Source organism: Ovis canadensis, chromosome 8, assembly GCF_042477335.2.
Source record: "Ovis canadensis isolate MfBH-ARS-UI-01 breed Bighorn chromosome 8, ARS-UI_OviCan_v2, whole genome shotgun sequence".
In the NCBI taxonomy this organism is placed as follows: domain Eukaryota; kingdom Metazoa; phylum Chordata; class Mammalia; order Artiodactyla; family Bovidae; genus Ovis; species Ovis canadensis.
This window is the reverse complement of record NC_091252.1, coordinates 85,907,416-85,924,051: the sequence shown is the minus strand read 5'-3', so window position 1 is coordinate 85,924,051 and position 16,636 is coordinate 85,907,416. Positions and strand designations below refer to the sequence as shown.

The 16,636-nt window shown below is 49.2% G+C and overlaps 2 long non-coding RNA genes across 7 annotated transcripts in view; one reads left to right on the top strand and one right to left on the bottom strand.

Annotated features, from left to right (window-relative positions):
• Positions 1 to 6,952: 6,952 nt before the first annotated feature.
• The window catches only part of LOC138444977 (uncharacterized), a 28,761-nt gene continuing 19,077 nt past the window's right edge, over positions 6,953 to 16,636 (top strand). For 3 of the 6 annotated variants that reach the window (XR_011258677.1, XR_011258680.1, XR_011258676.1), the window contains exons 1-4: positions 6,953 to 7,276; positions 10,927 to 11,052; positions 14,351 to 14,478; positions 15,404 to 15,517. This is a non-coding gene — a long non-coding RNA (uncharacterized lncRNA). Of the gene's footprint in view, positions 7,277 to 10,926; positions 11,053 to 14,350; positions 14,479 to 15,224; positions 15,518 to 16,636 lie in introns of all 6 variants that reach the window. The other 3 variants (XR_011258679.1, XR_011258678.1, XR_011258675.1) reach the window with 2 other exon arrangements.
• Positions 7,128 to 16,578, bottom strand: LOC138444981 (uncharacterized). Its single transcript, XR_011258686.1, has 5 exons — positions 14,723 to 16,578; positions 14,213 to 14,471; positions 13,150 to 13,282; positions 8,186 to 8,293; positions 7,128 to 7,294 (listed from the first exon to the last, which is right to left on the bottom strand). It is a non-coding gene; the product is annotated as an uncharacterized lncRNA (long non-coding RNA).

Genomic DNA, 16,636 nt, shown 5'->3' with positions numbered 1-16,636 from the left:
TCCTGGGTTGAGTGCACTTCCCAGGTCAAAGCTGCTCAGGTTCAGGTTCTCAGGTACTCCACAAAGGTGCAGACTTGATTGGGCCTGCATTTTGGGCCCTTCCCCAGTCTGAGCAGCTCAAGTGACCAGGTGCTTGGCAGGCTGCTACTTATCGCCTCCCCCGGCCCAGCCACTCAGTTTTCTGGGTGTACAACAGGGATGCCTTCTCAGGTGTGCCTGTGTCTCCTCTGGGAAGCTGATCTCTGGCTGCGACCCTCCCGGCAGATGTCGACTGTCCGGAATTCCAAGGAGTCATGGTTAGCAACGAAACCTGCTTGCAGTTTGGTAGATAATGCCTCTTTGGGGCTGTGATTGCCCTCTTCCGGCTCTGGCTGCCCTCGCCTGCCTGTCTCCAGCGGGGTATGGGCCGGTCCACAGCCAGCTAGCTCTGCTCAGTCCTTTGTTCTGTGAGCAGGCCTGGTAGTGTTTTAGGTTAGGGCTTTTCGCGGGATAGCTATCCCACAGTCTGGTTTGCTACCTCAAGCTAGTTCCTTCAGATTGCCCTCAGGGCATTCAGGCCCGGTCCTTACTCTAAGCAATGCAGCCCGCACCTCCCTGCCCAGCCCCTGTTTGCCAGTGGTGGATACAAGCACCTGCGCTGCTTCTCTGCTGGGAGTTGCCTTAGGCATGTAATATGTAGCTTTTAATTATTTATTTATTTTCCCCCCTGGTTATGTTGCCCATTGAGGTTCCAAGGCTCACCACAGATTCGCCAGTGAGAGTGTTTCCTGGTGTTTGGAAACGTCTCTCTTTTTTAAGACTCCCTTCCCGGGATGGATCTCCATTCATCCCTCTTTTGTCTCTCTTTATCTTTTATAGTTTTTTCCCTACCTCCTTTCATAGACAATGGGCTGCTTTTCCGGGTGCCTGATGTCCTCTCCCAGCATTTAGAAGTTGTTTTGTGGGATTTGCTCAGCGTTCAAATGTTCTTTGGATGAATTTGTGGGGAAGAAAGTGGTCTCCCCATCCTATTCCTCCACCATCTTAGAGAATATCTCCGTTTAGGATTTTAAATTGCTCAGCTGGAATTCCATCACCTCCACTAGCTATGTTCTTAGTAATTCTTCATAAGGCCCACTTGACTTCATACTCCAAGATACCTGGCTCTGAATGAGTGACCACACCATCGTGGTTATCCAGGTCATTAAGACCTTTTTGTACTCTTCTTCTGTCTGATTTGTCACCCCTTTTTCATCTCTTCTGCTTCTGTTAGGTCCTTTTGATTTGTCCTTTATTGTGCCCGTCTTTGCATGAAATGTTCCCTTGGTATCTCAAATTTTCTTGAACAGATCTCTAGGCTTTCCCTTTCTATTGTTTCCCTCTATTTGCACTGATCATCTAGGAAGCCTTTCTTACCTCTCTTTGCTACTCTTGGGATTTCTGCATTCAGATGGAGATATCTTTCCTTCTCTCCTTTGCCTTTCACGTCTCTTCTTTTCTCAGCCATTTGTAAGGCCTCCTCAGAAATCATTTTGTCTTCTTACATTTCTTTTTCTTGGGGATGGTTTTGGTCAGCACCTGCTGTAAAATGTCATGAACTTCCATCCATAGTTCTTCAGGAACTCTGTGTACCACATATAATCCCTTAAATCTATTTGTCACTTCCACTGCATAATATAAGGGAGTTGATTTAGGTCATAGCTGAATGGCCTAGTGTTTTTTCCTACTTTCTTCAATTTAAGTCTAAATTTTGCAATAAGGACCTCATGATCTAAGCCACAGTCAGCTCCCGGTCTTGCCTTTGCTGACTGTATAGAGGTTCTCCACCTTTGGCTACAAGGAATATAATCTGTCTGATTTCAGTATTGACCATCTGGTAATGTCCATGTGTAGAGTCTTCTTTGCTTTGTTGGAAGAGTGTTTTTGCTATGACTACTGTGTACTCTTGACAAAACTCAAAATAGCCTTCTCCTGCCTCATTTTGTACTCCAGGGCCAAACTTGCCTGTTACTCCAGGAACCTCTTGACTTCCTACTTTTTCATTCCAATCCCCTATGATGAAAAGGACATCTTTTTTGGTGTTAGTTCTAGAAGGTCGTGTATGTCTTCACAGAAGCATAAAACTATGAAAAGATTGAACATATCTCAAATAATCAACCTGACCAAAAAAATGCTGGGATATCCTCATATATTCATATAACTGACAGCCTTTAAAATAAATCTGGATCAAGTGGTATAGGAAATGCAATAACAGGAGTTCTCGTACATTGTTTGTAGGAGTAAAACTGAATCCTGTCTTGAGATGTATATTTCACTGTATCTCAACAGTAGATCATTTGTCCATCTTACTACACAACCAACCCAATGTTAGTTCCAGATGGAAAATGTAGACCAAAAGCTGTGTAGATACAGCAAAATCTCAGAGATAGTCCAGGCTGTTTTCAAGACCAGGGCAGTAAGTTGAATATCATAATAAAGTGAGTCACACAAATTTTTCATTTCCCACTTTGTATATAGTTAACTGACACTGTCCGACATCTGTTAAGTGTGCAATAGCTTTACAACTAAATAAATAATATACAGAATTTCATTAACAACACTTTGTTTCTAAAATAAAGTAGTTTGAGCATCATCTCTGTCTTCACAAGTCAAAATCTTTTTGCTGGTGGAGGGTCTTGCCTCAGTGTCTATGTCTGCTGACTGATCAGGATGGTGGCTGCTGAAGGTTGGGGTGGGTAGGGCAATATCTGAAAAGAAGACAACAATGAAGTTTGCCACATCCTTTGACTCTTCCTTTCACAGGTTTCTCTGGAGCATGCAGTGCCCTTTAACAGTGTTTTTACCCACAGGAGAAGTTCTTTGAAAATTGAAGTTCATCCTCTGCAGTCTGCTGCTGCTTATTTCAACTAAGTTTATGTTATATTCTAAATCCTTTGCTGTCATTTCCATAAACTTCACAGCTTCTTCACCAAGAGCAGTTTCTGTCTCAAGAAACCAATTTCTTTACTCATGCATAAGAATGAACCCGCCTTCATTTATGATGCACCTTTATGATGCAATTGCCACAATTCAGCCACATCTTCAGGCTCCACTTCTAACTGTAGCTTCCTTGTTATTTGCACTACATCTGCACTTAGTTTCTCCACTGAATTGTTGAACCCCTCAAAGTCATCTGTGAAGGGAGAAGTCGACTTCTCCCATACTCACGTTAATGTTGATATTTCAACCTATTCCCATGATTCACATTTTCAGCGGAATCTCTAATCACGAATCCAATGTAAAGGGACTTCCCTGGTGGCCCAGTGGTGAAGAATCTACCTTCCAATGCAAGGAATAATAGCTTGATACCTGTTCAGAGACCTAAGATCCCACATGTCACCGAACAACTAAGCCCACATGTCGCAACTGCTGCACCCAGGCAACACCACTAGAGAGTCTGTGTGCTGAGATGAAGGATCCTGCATGACCCAACAAAGTCCTTGCATGCCTCAATTAAGACCATTGCAACCAAAAATATAAATTAGCAAATGTTTTTTAAAAAGAATATATCATTTTTTTTAAATGAATTCAATGCAGAAATTTTTCAGTTGACTTTGCCCAGATCCAACAGAGGAATCTATGCAGCTATAGCCTATAATATGCTTCCTAAATATAATGAGTTGAACATTATAATTACTCCACGATCCATGTGCTTCGGAATGGATGTTGTGTTGGCAGCCATGAAAATAACATGAATCTCATTGTACTTCTCCATCACATTCTTGGATGCTTTGTCAATCAGCAGTAATATTTAGAAAGGAATCTTTCTTTCTGAGCATTGATCTCAACATTGGACTTAAAACACTTGGCGCCAATGTAAACATACCTGTAAACAGGTATGCTGTCATCCAGGCTTCATTGTTTCATCCAAGGACAACAGGCAGAACAGATTCAGCCTAATTCTAAAGGGCTTTAGAATTTTCCAAGTGGTAATGGACCACTGACTTCCAGTAGTCTGCTGCATTAGTCCTTATCAAGAGAATCAGCCTGTTCTTGGAATCTTTGAAGTCAGGCATTGACTACTCCTCTCCAGGTATCAAAGTCCTGGCGGGCATCTTCTTCCAATAGATGGATATTTTGTCTACACTGGAAATCTCTGATTCAGTGGAGCCACCTTCATAGATTATCTTGGCTAAATCTTTTGGAAAACTTGCAGCAGCTTCTACATCAGGTCTAGTTACTACACTCTGCACTGTATGTTATGGAGATGGCTTCTTTATTTAAACTTCATGAACCACTCCTGCTATCTTTAAATTTTTCTTCTGCAACTTTTTCACCTCTCTCAGCCTTCATAGAAATGAAGAATTAGGGCTGTGATCTCGATTAGGCTTTGGCTTCAGAAAATGTTGTGCTTGGTTGGACCTTCTATCCAAACCCATAAACCTTTCTTCATATCAGCAATAAGGATGTTGGGCATTCTCAGAAAGAGACTTACTTAGAGAACAAACTTCTAGTTGCTGGAGCTGGGATGGGGGAAAGGGATCGTTAGGGAGTATGGAAAGGTCATGTACACCCTGCTCTGTTGAAAATGGATAGCCATCAAGGACTTAAGAATGGCACATGGTGTGTCTGAGTGTGTGTATACTCCTTCTGTGTGTGTCCAACTCTTTCTGTCCTCATGGACTGTAGCCTGCCAGCTCCTCTGTCCATGGAATTTTCCAACCAAGAATACTGGAGTGGGTTGCTCTATCCTTCTCCAGGGGATTTTCCCAGCCCAAGGAACAAACCCACAACTCTGCTCAATGTTATGTGACTTCCCTGTCAGGATGGGAGTGTAGGGAGAATGCATATATGTATGTATACAGATGAGTCCCTTAGCTGCTCACCTGAAATGATCCCAACACTGTTTGTAAACCAGCTATACCCAATACAAAATAAAAAGGTTTAAAAAAATAGATTGTTTTTTAGTTGGAGTAGTTGAAGCAAATTCTGGAAAAAAGATACAAAGAGATGAAAAACCCAACTGCCACTTTTGAAGAGCCCAGAGCAAAAGCAGGATGCCTCACATGCCCCCGGAACACAACAACACTTAAGGGTTCAGCCAGTCACCTAGCCACCCCTCTGACTGGCCCCTGGACACACCCCTCCCCTCACCCCATAGAAGGAACCAGCTTGCCCCACCCCCTCGGGGAGTGGGCACCCAAGGAAACTGTCATTTGTTCTCACTCCCCTCTGCTGCAGTAGTGGCCCCAATAAAGCCTTGCCTCAATTTCTTTTCATTAAGAAATTTGATTTATTTCTATTGTCTGGCCTCTGATTGATTTCTACTGATTAAGGAGGCCAAGAGCCTGGTGTGTATCAATTTGGGGACAAGAGACACATGGGGGCTGGGAGGAGGACAGGACTCAGGCTTGGGTGGGGCACCAATTTAGTGGGTTCAGGTGATCAATGTGTCAGAGGAAAACTCTCATGTATAGACCTGGGGGAGAGGATCCTGGGTTTAATCTCTGGCAAGAGGCAACACGGGGACCACATAGCCCCAGTGGAGGAGGCTGGTGAAGAGGCAAGTGATTAGGAGAGCAGGAGAAAGACGAAAGGACAGCGTTAGAGCCCTGGTCAGGACAGCCACATAGGAGACGACGGGCCACTCTGGACAGGCCTGGCCACCCCCAGACACAGAGTAGCCCCAGATGGGAGTGAAATCAACCGGGAGGTGATTTTAATGAGTGTCAACAATGAACATCCTTCCAAGAACATGAAACTCCACCTGATTGCTCTTGCTACTTCCTTAATATTCTGCTCGCATCCATTTCCATATCTACAAATAGGGAAGCCAGCCTCACTCAGTGAGAAGACATGAAACGGAATACTGGCCGTGCTGAAGTGTCAGCGCGACCTTCCAAGGCCAGGGCTCAGTCACCCCTGAAGCTAGCAAAAGCCGAGAGCCCCGTGATAACAGAGAGATGGATCCCTCTGTCACAGAGGTTGACCTCTCAATGTCATTGATAGATCACTATGTCATAGATAGACCACTTCCCAAGAATTAGGAGGTCTTGTCAGTCCCAGAGAGTGATGGATCATCTCACTCTTCATCAGCGGATAGCCCTGAGATGTGAAAGTGAGATGTTCAGTGCTGGCTGGATGCTGCATACAAGCAAATTATGAGGGGGAATAAAATGGATCACACAGGCTACCAGTGTAGAACGAGCAGCCGGAAGAAACCGCCAGGGGGCGCCCGGTGGCAGCGCTGGATCCCGGTCTCCACCGGGAACCTGCGAATTCAGGTTCTGGCCTCAGTCCTCAGTCTCTTTCTAATGAGCAGTTACTTTGGCCCGCAAAAGACCTAGGACTACTCTGGGGCAGAAATTACTAGAAAACATATTGCTGATGACACTGCAGTTAAGGGCTGTCTGCAGGCCCTTTCCACAGATCCGCAGAATTCTTTGGTGGGGGGTGGTTGAGGGGTGGTGGTGGATGGCCTGGAAATCCGCAGTCTTTAAAAAAAAAAAAAGCAGGGCCTCGCTCCTGCCTTAGTCGGTAAAGCATCTGCCTGCAACGTAGGAGATTCGGCTTCGATCCCAGGGTCAGGAAGATCCCAAGGAGCAGGGCATGGCGACCCACTGAAGTCCTCTCGCCTGGAGAATCCCCATGGTCAGAGGAGCCCGGCGGGCTACAGTCCTCGGGGTCGCAAGAGTCGGACGCGACTGAGCAAGTAAACCACCACCGCAGGAAGACTGCAGGCGGGAATGGGGAGGAAGGTTGAGGGGCAAGAAGGACTCGGAGGAGAAAAGAAACGGGGAGGGACCGGAGGAGAAAGGAGCGAGTCAGGAGGGGGCGGCTGGGTGGGGCCATGCGAGGCTTCGGAAGCCGGAGAAGGAGCCGCCTGGCTCCCCTGGACCGTCCGGGGGTCACCTGAGGAGGGCGGGGAGGTGACACGGCGCGGCAGTGACACGGCGGGGAAGTGGCGGGAGTGGACGGGAGGGCGGGGCGGAGAGTGGAAGGGCGGGGCGGGCTCTCATATAAATAGCTCCGGTCACCGCGCGAAGTGGGAAGATCTCCTGGAGAAGGAAATGGCAACCCACTCCAGTACTCTTGCCTGGAGAATCCCAGGGACGGAGCAGCTTGGTAGTCTACAGTCCATGGAGTCGCCAAGAGTCAGACACGACTGATCGATTTCACTTTCACTTTACTTTCCGCGCGAAGTCAGATCAAAGCACTTTCCACGTGGTGATGGCCTGGACCACTGACTCCGAAGCGCCTCTTAGTTGGGCTGCCCTGCTTCTCCTCGTGGCTTTCCGGTTCTGCCTGGCGCTAGGCGGTGAGTTCATGGATTAACCTGCGGGGAGCGGACACGGGGCCTTAAGACCCCGAGAGGGATGAGGGTGTCCGCCGGGGTTTGGGGAACGTCGAGCCGGGATTGCCTCCCTGCTTTTAGACCTCCGCGCGCTCCTTTCCCGCTGGGCTCCTGCTCCCCGCCCCCACTCCCCAGCTTGTTGGCGTCCCTCGTCCCCCGCCCCGGCCCCCCTCCCCGCCCTAGCATATAAAAGACAGGATCTGGGTGAAAAAGGAATCACAGCATAAAGGGACTGGAAGCTGGGCAGCAGCAAGAAATGCTGCTCCAATCCGCGGGCCGCCTCTTGGGAATTTGGAGCCACTGGAGCTAGTGCAGGACAGGTGGGGGCCGCTCCCGAGGGACAGAACCCACCGGGTTCAGGGGAAGGCTGGGTGGAGTCTGACCAGTTGGGCGGCCAGGGCAGCAGGGGGCGGGGAGGGAGATGGGCAAAGGTCTAGGTGGAATCTGTCCCTTGGGTGGGGTGGGGGGGGGGGCGGTGCAGGAGGTGGGGGCAGGGAGATGGCTGGAGTCTACCTAAGAAGGCTCCTTAGAGTCCTGCTTGGTTACAACACTATTTTTTCCATATCCGTTCCCATCCCAAGAAGCTCAGGGCCTCCAGGAACTTCCCATCTGTGAAGGGATCCTAAGGTGCCCTCTGTCAACTGGCACCCTATCCACTTGCCTAAGAATTCACCCCAGCAGAAGCCTCCCAGCCTGGCCCCCAGGACATAAAGCAGGAAAGATGGGAGAAGAGTTTCCCAAAGTGTGTGACACAGGGCATGAGGGTCAGGACGGGCACCCCTGCTTCTACCCTTCGGTCCCACATTCATATTCCCTGAGACTATGAAGACAGTGGCCTATAATAGCTATTATTTAAGGCAGGAGTTGGCGAACCTTTTCTTTAAAAGACAGAGAGTAACACTGTTGGTCTCCACAGGCCATTTGGTGTCTGTGTGCATTATACATCTCCACGTTTGTGCTACAAGAGCAGGCAAAGATGACCTGAAAAAAAAAAAAAAAAAGAACAATGTGACTGCCCTGTAATAGTAATAGTAATAGTAACAGTAACAGATGACTCATCCCTTAGGGCCTAGTGCAAGGATGCTTAGCTGCCTGTTTCTGAACCAAAAACTTGCTCTGTCCTGCCTTGTAGGTTCTGGGTGGTGTGAATGTGAAAGGAGTGTGGGTCCAGCAGATATGGGCTAATGTCCTCTGAGCCCGTCTGCTCTACAGTGGCTTCCATGGTCCATGGAGATATAGGGGACACTGCATGAAGCCTCTGGCATGAGCAGAGAATAGTGTGTGCATGCTAAGTCCCTCCAGTCATGTCCAACTCTTTATGATCCTATGGACTATAGCCCACGAGGGTCCTCTGTCCAAGAGATTCTCCAGGCAAGAACACTGGAGTGGGTTGCCATGCTCTCCTCCACGGGATCTTCTCACTTAGGGACAGATCCCACATCTACTCCAGCTCCAGCATTGCAAGTGGATTCCTTACTGCTGAGCCACAGGGGCAGACCCTGGAGATAGTGGTCCTACAACAATTCTGATGTCAGGCCTAGGCCACCTGCTGCTCTCTCTTATTTGTTGCCTCTGGCCCTTCTTATGCCAAACCACAATATCACTTTAATCCTCTGATGGCTGGTCTATCTGAACTAATGATTAGGGGTTGGTGAGCCCAGATTATGATAGACAACGTTGACATTTCGTGACCAGAGGCCTCACCTCCACCAGCCCCCAGGACCATACCAGGAGCCACATTTAAATGATGTTGCATTCCCCATTGCAAATCTCATGGCCTTGCTTCAGGACATAAAGGGTCTGTGTTGTGAACTTCCAAGTAAAATGTCATGTTCGTCACATAGCATCTTTCTGACCGCAGACAGATACCTCTGACGTCACAGATTCTGCTGAGTCATCTGCCCAAAGAGCAGGTCATCAGTCACCAATCGTCCGTGACTGCGTTTGTGCTAGGACAGCAGTTGTAACAGAAAACCATGGTCTGCAGAGCTTGAAATATGTCATATGTACAATTATAGAAATCTATGGGGCCCACTGGGAATTAAATGGAGATAGGAAAGGGATGACAGTCCTGCAGCCCTGGAGGGTTGTAGGTTGGTACTCTGTCATTTTCTCCAGGATATGATATTCTTTACACGTACTATTGGGGGATGAAGGTCAGTGTCAGAAGTGTGAACTTGGAAATCGCTTCTATGGTAGCCCTCACCGCACGGTAATTTACTAACTGTGAAGATTTTTCATTCATATGCAAATACAGTGGATGTGAAATGAGCACTATGAGGACCAGTGAATGGGTGACACTCCTGTGGGCAGGACGTGGGACAGATGTGTATTCCTTACACAGATCTCAGGCACCACAGTAATAACAGGCGGGCCATGATGATGTTTCAGACTGCTGGACATGATGACAGTCCCACTCTAGGTCCTCATGAATGTGGGGGTGGCTTCTCTGCCAAGTGTACACTTACCCCAGTCAATGACAGTGTGGCTTCCAAAGCCAGAAGGACTTCTGCACTTGCTGTGGTGATAAGAGGGCCCTCCTTGCTGATGCCTGGCATCTCTGTCTCTAGGAATGGATTCTGAATATAAGACCTGACTCAGTGCTGGATACTGCACAAAGGACCTGGACATTTTGTTGGGATGTTTGCACTCAGCTTCCTGAACATCCAGCCTTGTGTTTGTCTGTTTTGTTATATAATTTTTCCTTTCAATCATGTAGTTTTTAACTGGGCTCACTGCTCATCTGTTTGCCTCTAGGATCGCCCTGTGCTATGAGCCAGCATGGTACTCTCTGCAGTGAGGCCTGGCTACAGTGGGGCTCTCTGGTCCCCTCGGCCGCTGCATCTGCTTTGTTTCTGACATAGGGCACTCCCCCTGGCATCAGCTCTTCCGCCTTCTCCATCCTTACTCCTGCTGGAAACGCACAGGAACACCAGTCCCGCAACCATCCCTCTCCTTCAGCAAAAGTCACCCTTGAGCTGTTGGAGATGCTTCTCATCCGTTCTTTCCTCTCGGGCTCCATAGAACCTGAGGGACTGCACACTTTCCTGCCCTTTCATATCGTGTCCACCCTGGCACATTCACTTCTCTGAGCCTTTGATCCCCTCCTCTTCCACCTGCCTCAGAAGTTCTGGATTTTCTCTTTCATGCCTTGTGGGCCAGGCCTTCTCCAGAATCCCAAGACCCATCAAAGTGGTACATCAGCAGCATCACCCTGACCTTGCTAAGTCCTGTGACCCCAATTGTGAATTCTCCTTTCCGCAGCTTTGGGTTCTGTGTGGGCCTTATGAGCAGAGTAGACATAATGTTGTGTGGTTTCTCCACTTGCTCAGCCTATAAGTGGTGTTGGGGGGCAGGGAGGCCTTCCTGCTCTACCAACCCAGCCCTGCAGCTTTCCTCTGCTCTCACATAAGTGGGGGGAGAAGGTAATGGGTCTTCTTCTCCAAAACCTGCCCTCACCTGCGTTTTCCTTCACAGACGCTCACTCTCTTTGCTACAATTCACCATCGATCTTCACCCCAGTCCTGGAAAGGCATGGTGTGTGGCTCAAGGCCAGGTTGATGGGAATGTTTTTCTCTCCTATGACTGTACTGGCGCCATGATCTAATCCACAGGTCCACTGGGAGAGGAGGTGAAAACTATGAACACTTGGGAAACACAGAGAGAAACACTGAGAGACATCGGGGACTTCCTCAAGGGGCAACTGCCTGATGTTATACTGGAGAAACATATGGCCAGAGGTGAGTTCAATTCAGTTCACTTCAGTCACTCAGTCATGTCCCACTCTTTGAGACCCCATGAACTGCAGCACGCCAGGCTTCCCTGTCCATCACAAACTCCCAAAGCTTGCTCAAACTCATGTCTATTGAGTCGGTGAAGCCATCCAACCAACTCATCCTCTGTTGTCCCCTTCTCTTTCTGCCTTCAGTCTTTCCAGGATCAGAGTCTTTTCCAGTGGGTCAGTACTTTGCATCAAATGCCCAAAGTATTGGAGCTTCAGCTTTAGCATCAGCCTAATGAATGTTCAGGACTGATTTCCTTTAGGATTGACTGTTTGACTAAACTCTGGGAGATAGTGAAATACAGGGAAGCCTAGTATCCTGCATTCTGTGAGGTCGCAGGAGTCAGACATGACTGAACAGCAACATGAAAGGGATAGAAGACAGCCATTACCTGCAGGGTCATCAACAATATGTTCTCTAGTTGTTTCAGTTCCAGGGGAGCCCAAGACATTTTGTGGACCAATGTAATTGCTCTTTAGAAAAAGTTTGAGGACTCAGCTTCAAATGTCTATTTCCAAGTTTGGCAGGGAGACTGGGATCCAGAGCTGTCACCTGGAGACGTCTTAAGTGTTCTTGTTCTCCAAATGACACTCGTAACCACTATGAAAGACTTTTCTTCCCTTGGTGTTCGTTTCATTCGTTTTCTTTTGTACAACCTCCAACCAGCGTTTTACTATCTCAGAATTCTCATCTCAGGGCTATCTATCTGGCGATGAAGAGTGAAGCCATCTATCACCTGTTGAGACTGACAAGGCCTCCTAATTCTTGGTAAATGGGTCCTTGTCTTTGGTCATTATTTCCATCCAAAGAGATTGTGAATGACCTAGAGAGGTCAAAGCCTGTGACAGAGGGCTCCATCTCTCTGTTATCATGGGGTTCTTGGCCTTTGCTGACTTCAGGGGTGACTGAGCCCTGAACTAGGAGTGTGCTGAGGCCTCAGCACAGGCAGTGCCCAATTCATGTCTTCTCATTCAGTGAAGCTGGGTTTCCTATTGACATATGTGGAAACTACGCGTGCAGAAGTTTAAGAAAGAAACACAAAGCGTTCGGATAATTTCATCATGACCACTGTTTTTGGAAGTATGTTCTATTGCTGACACCCATTAAAATCACCTCCTGGTTGATTCCACTCCCATCTGGGGTCTGCACTGTGTCCAGGTGCCAGGAACATGCATGGGTAGGGGTGGCCAGGGCTGTCCAGGTGTCCAGAGAGGCCCATCTTCCCCACCTGGCTGTCCTGACTAGGGCTCTAACGCTGTCCTTCCATCTTTCTCCTGCTCTCCCAGTCACTTACCTCTTCACCAGCCTCCTCCACTGAGGCTACCAGGTCCCCCATGTTGCCTCTTCCCAGGGATTAAACCCACGCCTCTGTCCCCCAGGTCTGTGCATGAGAACCTTTCCCTGACACACAGATCACCTGCTTAGGCTCAGGACTGAAGCCAGTAAGGAATCAATCTGCTCCCTTTACTCCTGTCCTGATCCCCCCTCAGGGGCAGGTCCGGGGAGGAGGGGTCTTGCTTCCTGACAGTCTTGAGGGGCTCCAGGCAAACCTCCTTCCTTCCCTTCCTCCCAGCTTCAGAGACAGCAGCACACACAGCTCTCAGGACCAGGGTCCCTGCCCCCCATCTCTTCATAGTCCGCCCAGCTGGGCGCCTCCACCCCAGCTCAGGCCCACCCATCCCCAGGCACCTCTGCTCAAGGCAGGGCCACTCAGTGATGGAGGCTCTGGGTCCCCGGGAGGCTGATGATGTGCAGGCCACAGGCTGAGTCAGAACTGCTGCTGCTCCAGGAGCACAGGCCTGGCCTCAGCCCTTTCCCCAGTCTCTGCTGTGGGGCTCCTGCCTTGCCTGCTTGACCCAGGCCACTTCCTGTGAGAACAGGCCTTTGGAGTTGGGTCTGCAGTTCTTGCTCTCAGGTGATATGGGGTCTTATTCACCTGCTCATTTCCAGGACGAGGAGGTTCAGTGAGGGGCAGGGGTTGGCTGGGATTCACCTTCCCCGGCCTCACACCAGGCCCTGTGCCCCTGCCTTCCCTCTGAATTCTGCCCTCAGTACCTGCTCCTGGAAAGGACTCAGCCCAGGAAAACAGTTATGATGAAACTGGTGAGGAGCACGGGGAGGATCCAGGTGGTGTGCTTGATGGCTGTGGCCGTGGAGTTGACTGTGAGGGGAGCTTCAGTTGGTGATGCTGTAAGGAAAGTGAGAGTGAAGCCCTTGTCCCGACCCCTAAACTAAGCAGATGCCGCCTCAGCCCCCCGGACCCAGGTACCCTACTATGGAGTCATTAGTGCATAATTTCTTTACAATGCTGTGTTGGTTTCTGTTATAGGACAATGCAAATCAGCCATAATTAGATACATATATCCCTTCCATCCTGAACCTTCTTTCCTGCTTCCATCCCCCCCCCCCTAGGTCATCACAGAGCGCCAGGCTGGGCTCCCTGTGTTATATAGCGTCTACCCACTGGTTAGCTATTTTCCGCATCTTAGTACGTATATATGTCCCTGCTACCGTCCCAATTCGTCCTACCCTGTCCTTCCCCTGCTATGTTCACAAGTCTGTCTCGTGTCATGCAGTCATTTGAGCCAACCATATGGCAGCCCCTGCGACAGGCCCTGAGGTGAGATGGGGGAAGGGAGGGGCCCCATCTCCACAGAGCTCAGACAGTGAATGGGCGAGAGAGGGTCCCCACACAGCCACTCAGTCCTGCGTGACATCAGATGAGGTGAACGAGGATGGGAACAGATTAAGTCCTCTCAGGAGCTGATGTTTGAGGTGGCATCGACAGATTTCCAGAACTAGAAGAGCTGATATTTTTAAAAGGTTGTAGAGAGAGTGTCAGTAAGAAGGAGATCTCTAGAATCAGAGTGGTGCCCTCATATTTAGGGGTCAGCAAGAATCCATGTACAATGGTTCAAACGCCTGTGCTATGAGGGAGAGATGTCAGGAGGTGGAAGAGGAAAGAGGATCACAGAGCATCCCCAGGGCCATTGATCTCCCAGGAACTACTCACCTTGAATAGGTCACTTTCACACACACACACACACACACACACACAGAGGGGTGGGTCCATGTCCCTTTGAGTGGATTACCACTTCTTTCTTCTAGTCTCACTTACCTGTGGTTGTCAACATTTCCTCCCAGTGCACCAAGAAATCCTGAAGCTAGGCCCGACAGTCTCCCATGGAGACCTTTTTGAAGAAGTTGCTCACAGCCCTGTCCTTCTCCCACTTCTCTCTCATCCGTCTCCCTCCAGAATGAACCACGGTCCAGTGTCCATTCTCTGAGTCAAAGAGGAGGCACATTTGTCCACTGAAGCCGAACTGCCAGGATCCACTGATGTGTACATCGTCTTCACAACGACATGTCATCCTGCCCTGCAAGGTGAGAGGGTCTGCCCCCTACTGAGCAAAGAGCTCAGCCTCTGGGCTTGACAGATTCTTTGCCCCACCTGGGTCCGCCTCCCCTGAGCCCAGCTAATCTGGCCCTGTTCTCTCCTCCAAGGCCTGCTCCTTCCACTGGACTACTAGGGAAGGACCAATATCCTCCATTTTATTTTTTACCCAGAAACAATGAATGAGTTTAAGCCCCTTGCCTGCTCCTTCTGCACTTGGACTTTCTAACTCACCTGTGACCTTGTGTTTCTCTGACGTAACATCAGGCAGTTGCTCCCTGAGCAAGTCCCCGACGTCTCTGAGTGTTTCAGTCTGTGTTTCCCAGGCCTTTGTCGTTTTCACCTCCTCCCCCAATGGACTTGTGAATTGGATCTTAGCACGACCACAGTCACAGAAGAGAAAAACATTTCCGTCCACCTGGCTTTGAACCACACACCTTGGTTGTCCAGGTCTGGGCTGAGAATCGACGGTAAAGTTATAGCAAAGAGAGTGAGCATCTGTGAAGGCAAAAGGCAGGTGAGGGCAGGGTTGCAGAAAAAGGCCCATAGGCCTCCTCCCCTCAGTTATGTGAGAGCAGAGTGAAGGTACAGGGCTGGCCTGGCAGAGCAAGCATGGTCCCTCCTGCTCCATCCCCAACACTCCATAGAGCCAGTGCCCCTCCCTTCCTTGTGGAGAAGGAGAAGTCCCCTGCTGGGCAGAAATTGCACATCCTGGATGTGTGCCCTTGCCCACCAGGTCAGTACCCAGGATCGGCTAACACACAGCCTTTCTGGATACATGCCAGACGGCTCTGCAGGAAAAGCCTAGATGGAAGAGGACTTTCAGAATCGAACCCAGTGTCCTGCCAGAGATGGATAGCATGTGGGGGCTGCTTCTGAGGAACATTTCATTTATAGAATGGAGCCCCTTTTCAGAATGCATCCCCAGAGAAGGAAGCCACGTTCCAGTGAGGAGTGCCCTTTCATCACCACAGTAAGCAGAGAAGTCCTTTCCTTCTTTCCCAATGAGCCACGTGACTGTGGACTCAGGTAAGTGAACCTGAAGGAGCAGAAACGACTCCCACATTCATGTTGGACCTAGCATGTTGCTAGCATTATGCACAGGGACTGCAGTATCGTCATGGCCTCCCTGTTTCTGAAGTGCAGCTCGGGGCTCCAGGCAGTCAGTGGACAGCTGTGCCAGGCCCTGCTAGCAGTGCTTATCCCTGGGTCCACAGATCCACACCACACTCATTTCACGTGGCCTGGATTTCTGACATGAATGGACAATCTTTGTAGTTAGTAAAACACCATTGGATGAGGGCTACCATAGTAGGGATTTCCACATTCATACTTCTGACCTGACTCTGTATCTCACAGTAGTATCCGTTCAGTTCAGTCACTCAGTCATGTCTGACTCTTTGCAACCCCATGGACCGCAGCACGCCAAGCCTCCCTGTCTATCACCAACTCCTAGAGTTTACACAAACTCATCTCCACTGAGTCAGTGATGCCATCCAACCATCTCATCCTCTGTCGCCCCCTTCTCCTCCTGCCCTCAACCTTTCCCAGCATCAGGGTCTTTTCCAAGCTGAACCAGTCCCAAAGAAACAGAAACCACTGTTTACTGTTATGCAAGCCATTTAGTTTGGGGCATAATTTGTTTTGTAACAATATATAACTATTATAATTTCTCAACAAGACCTGGAACTGGGCCTCTTCTCCAGATTGAAGGCCCAGCACAAGCCATCACAGCAAATGGTTCATCAGGACAGCTGATGGGCTGGGCTATTTGGTAACCCCTTTCAGGTACGTGCCCATCTCAAACGGGTAGATGTCCATGTAGAGCGTTTGACACAAAGTCATGATCATGTGGGATCCCTTTGTTGCAGGATGCTGCCTTCTTAGATGTGCAAGTAGGATCTGGTTCCCCAACCAGGGATTGAACCTGGGCCCCTGCATTGGGAATGCTGGACCCTTAGCAACTGGATCACCAGGGAAGTCCAGAGAACTCATTATTAACTAGACTTTCAGGGGCTATCCATTGATCCATTGTTTTCGTTGTTCCCCAGACAGTGAGATCCCATGGGGAACAAGACTCTGGAGAGGGGTTGTCTGTACTCTTAACTTGAAGCTGTCATCAATGACACAGCTCCTAGCAGACTGGTG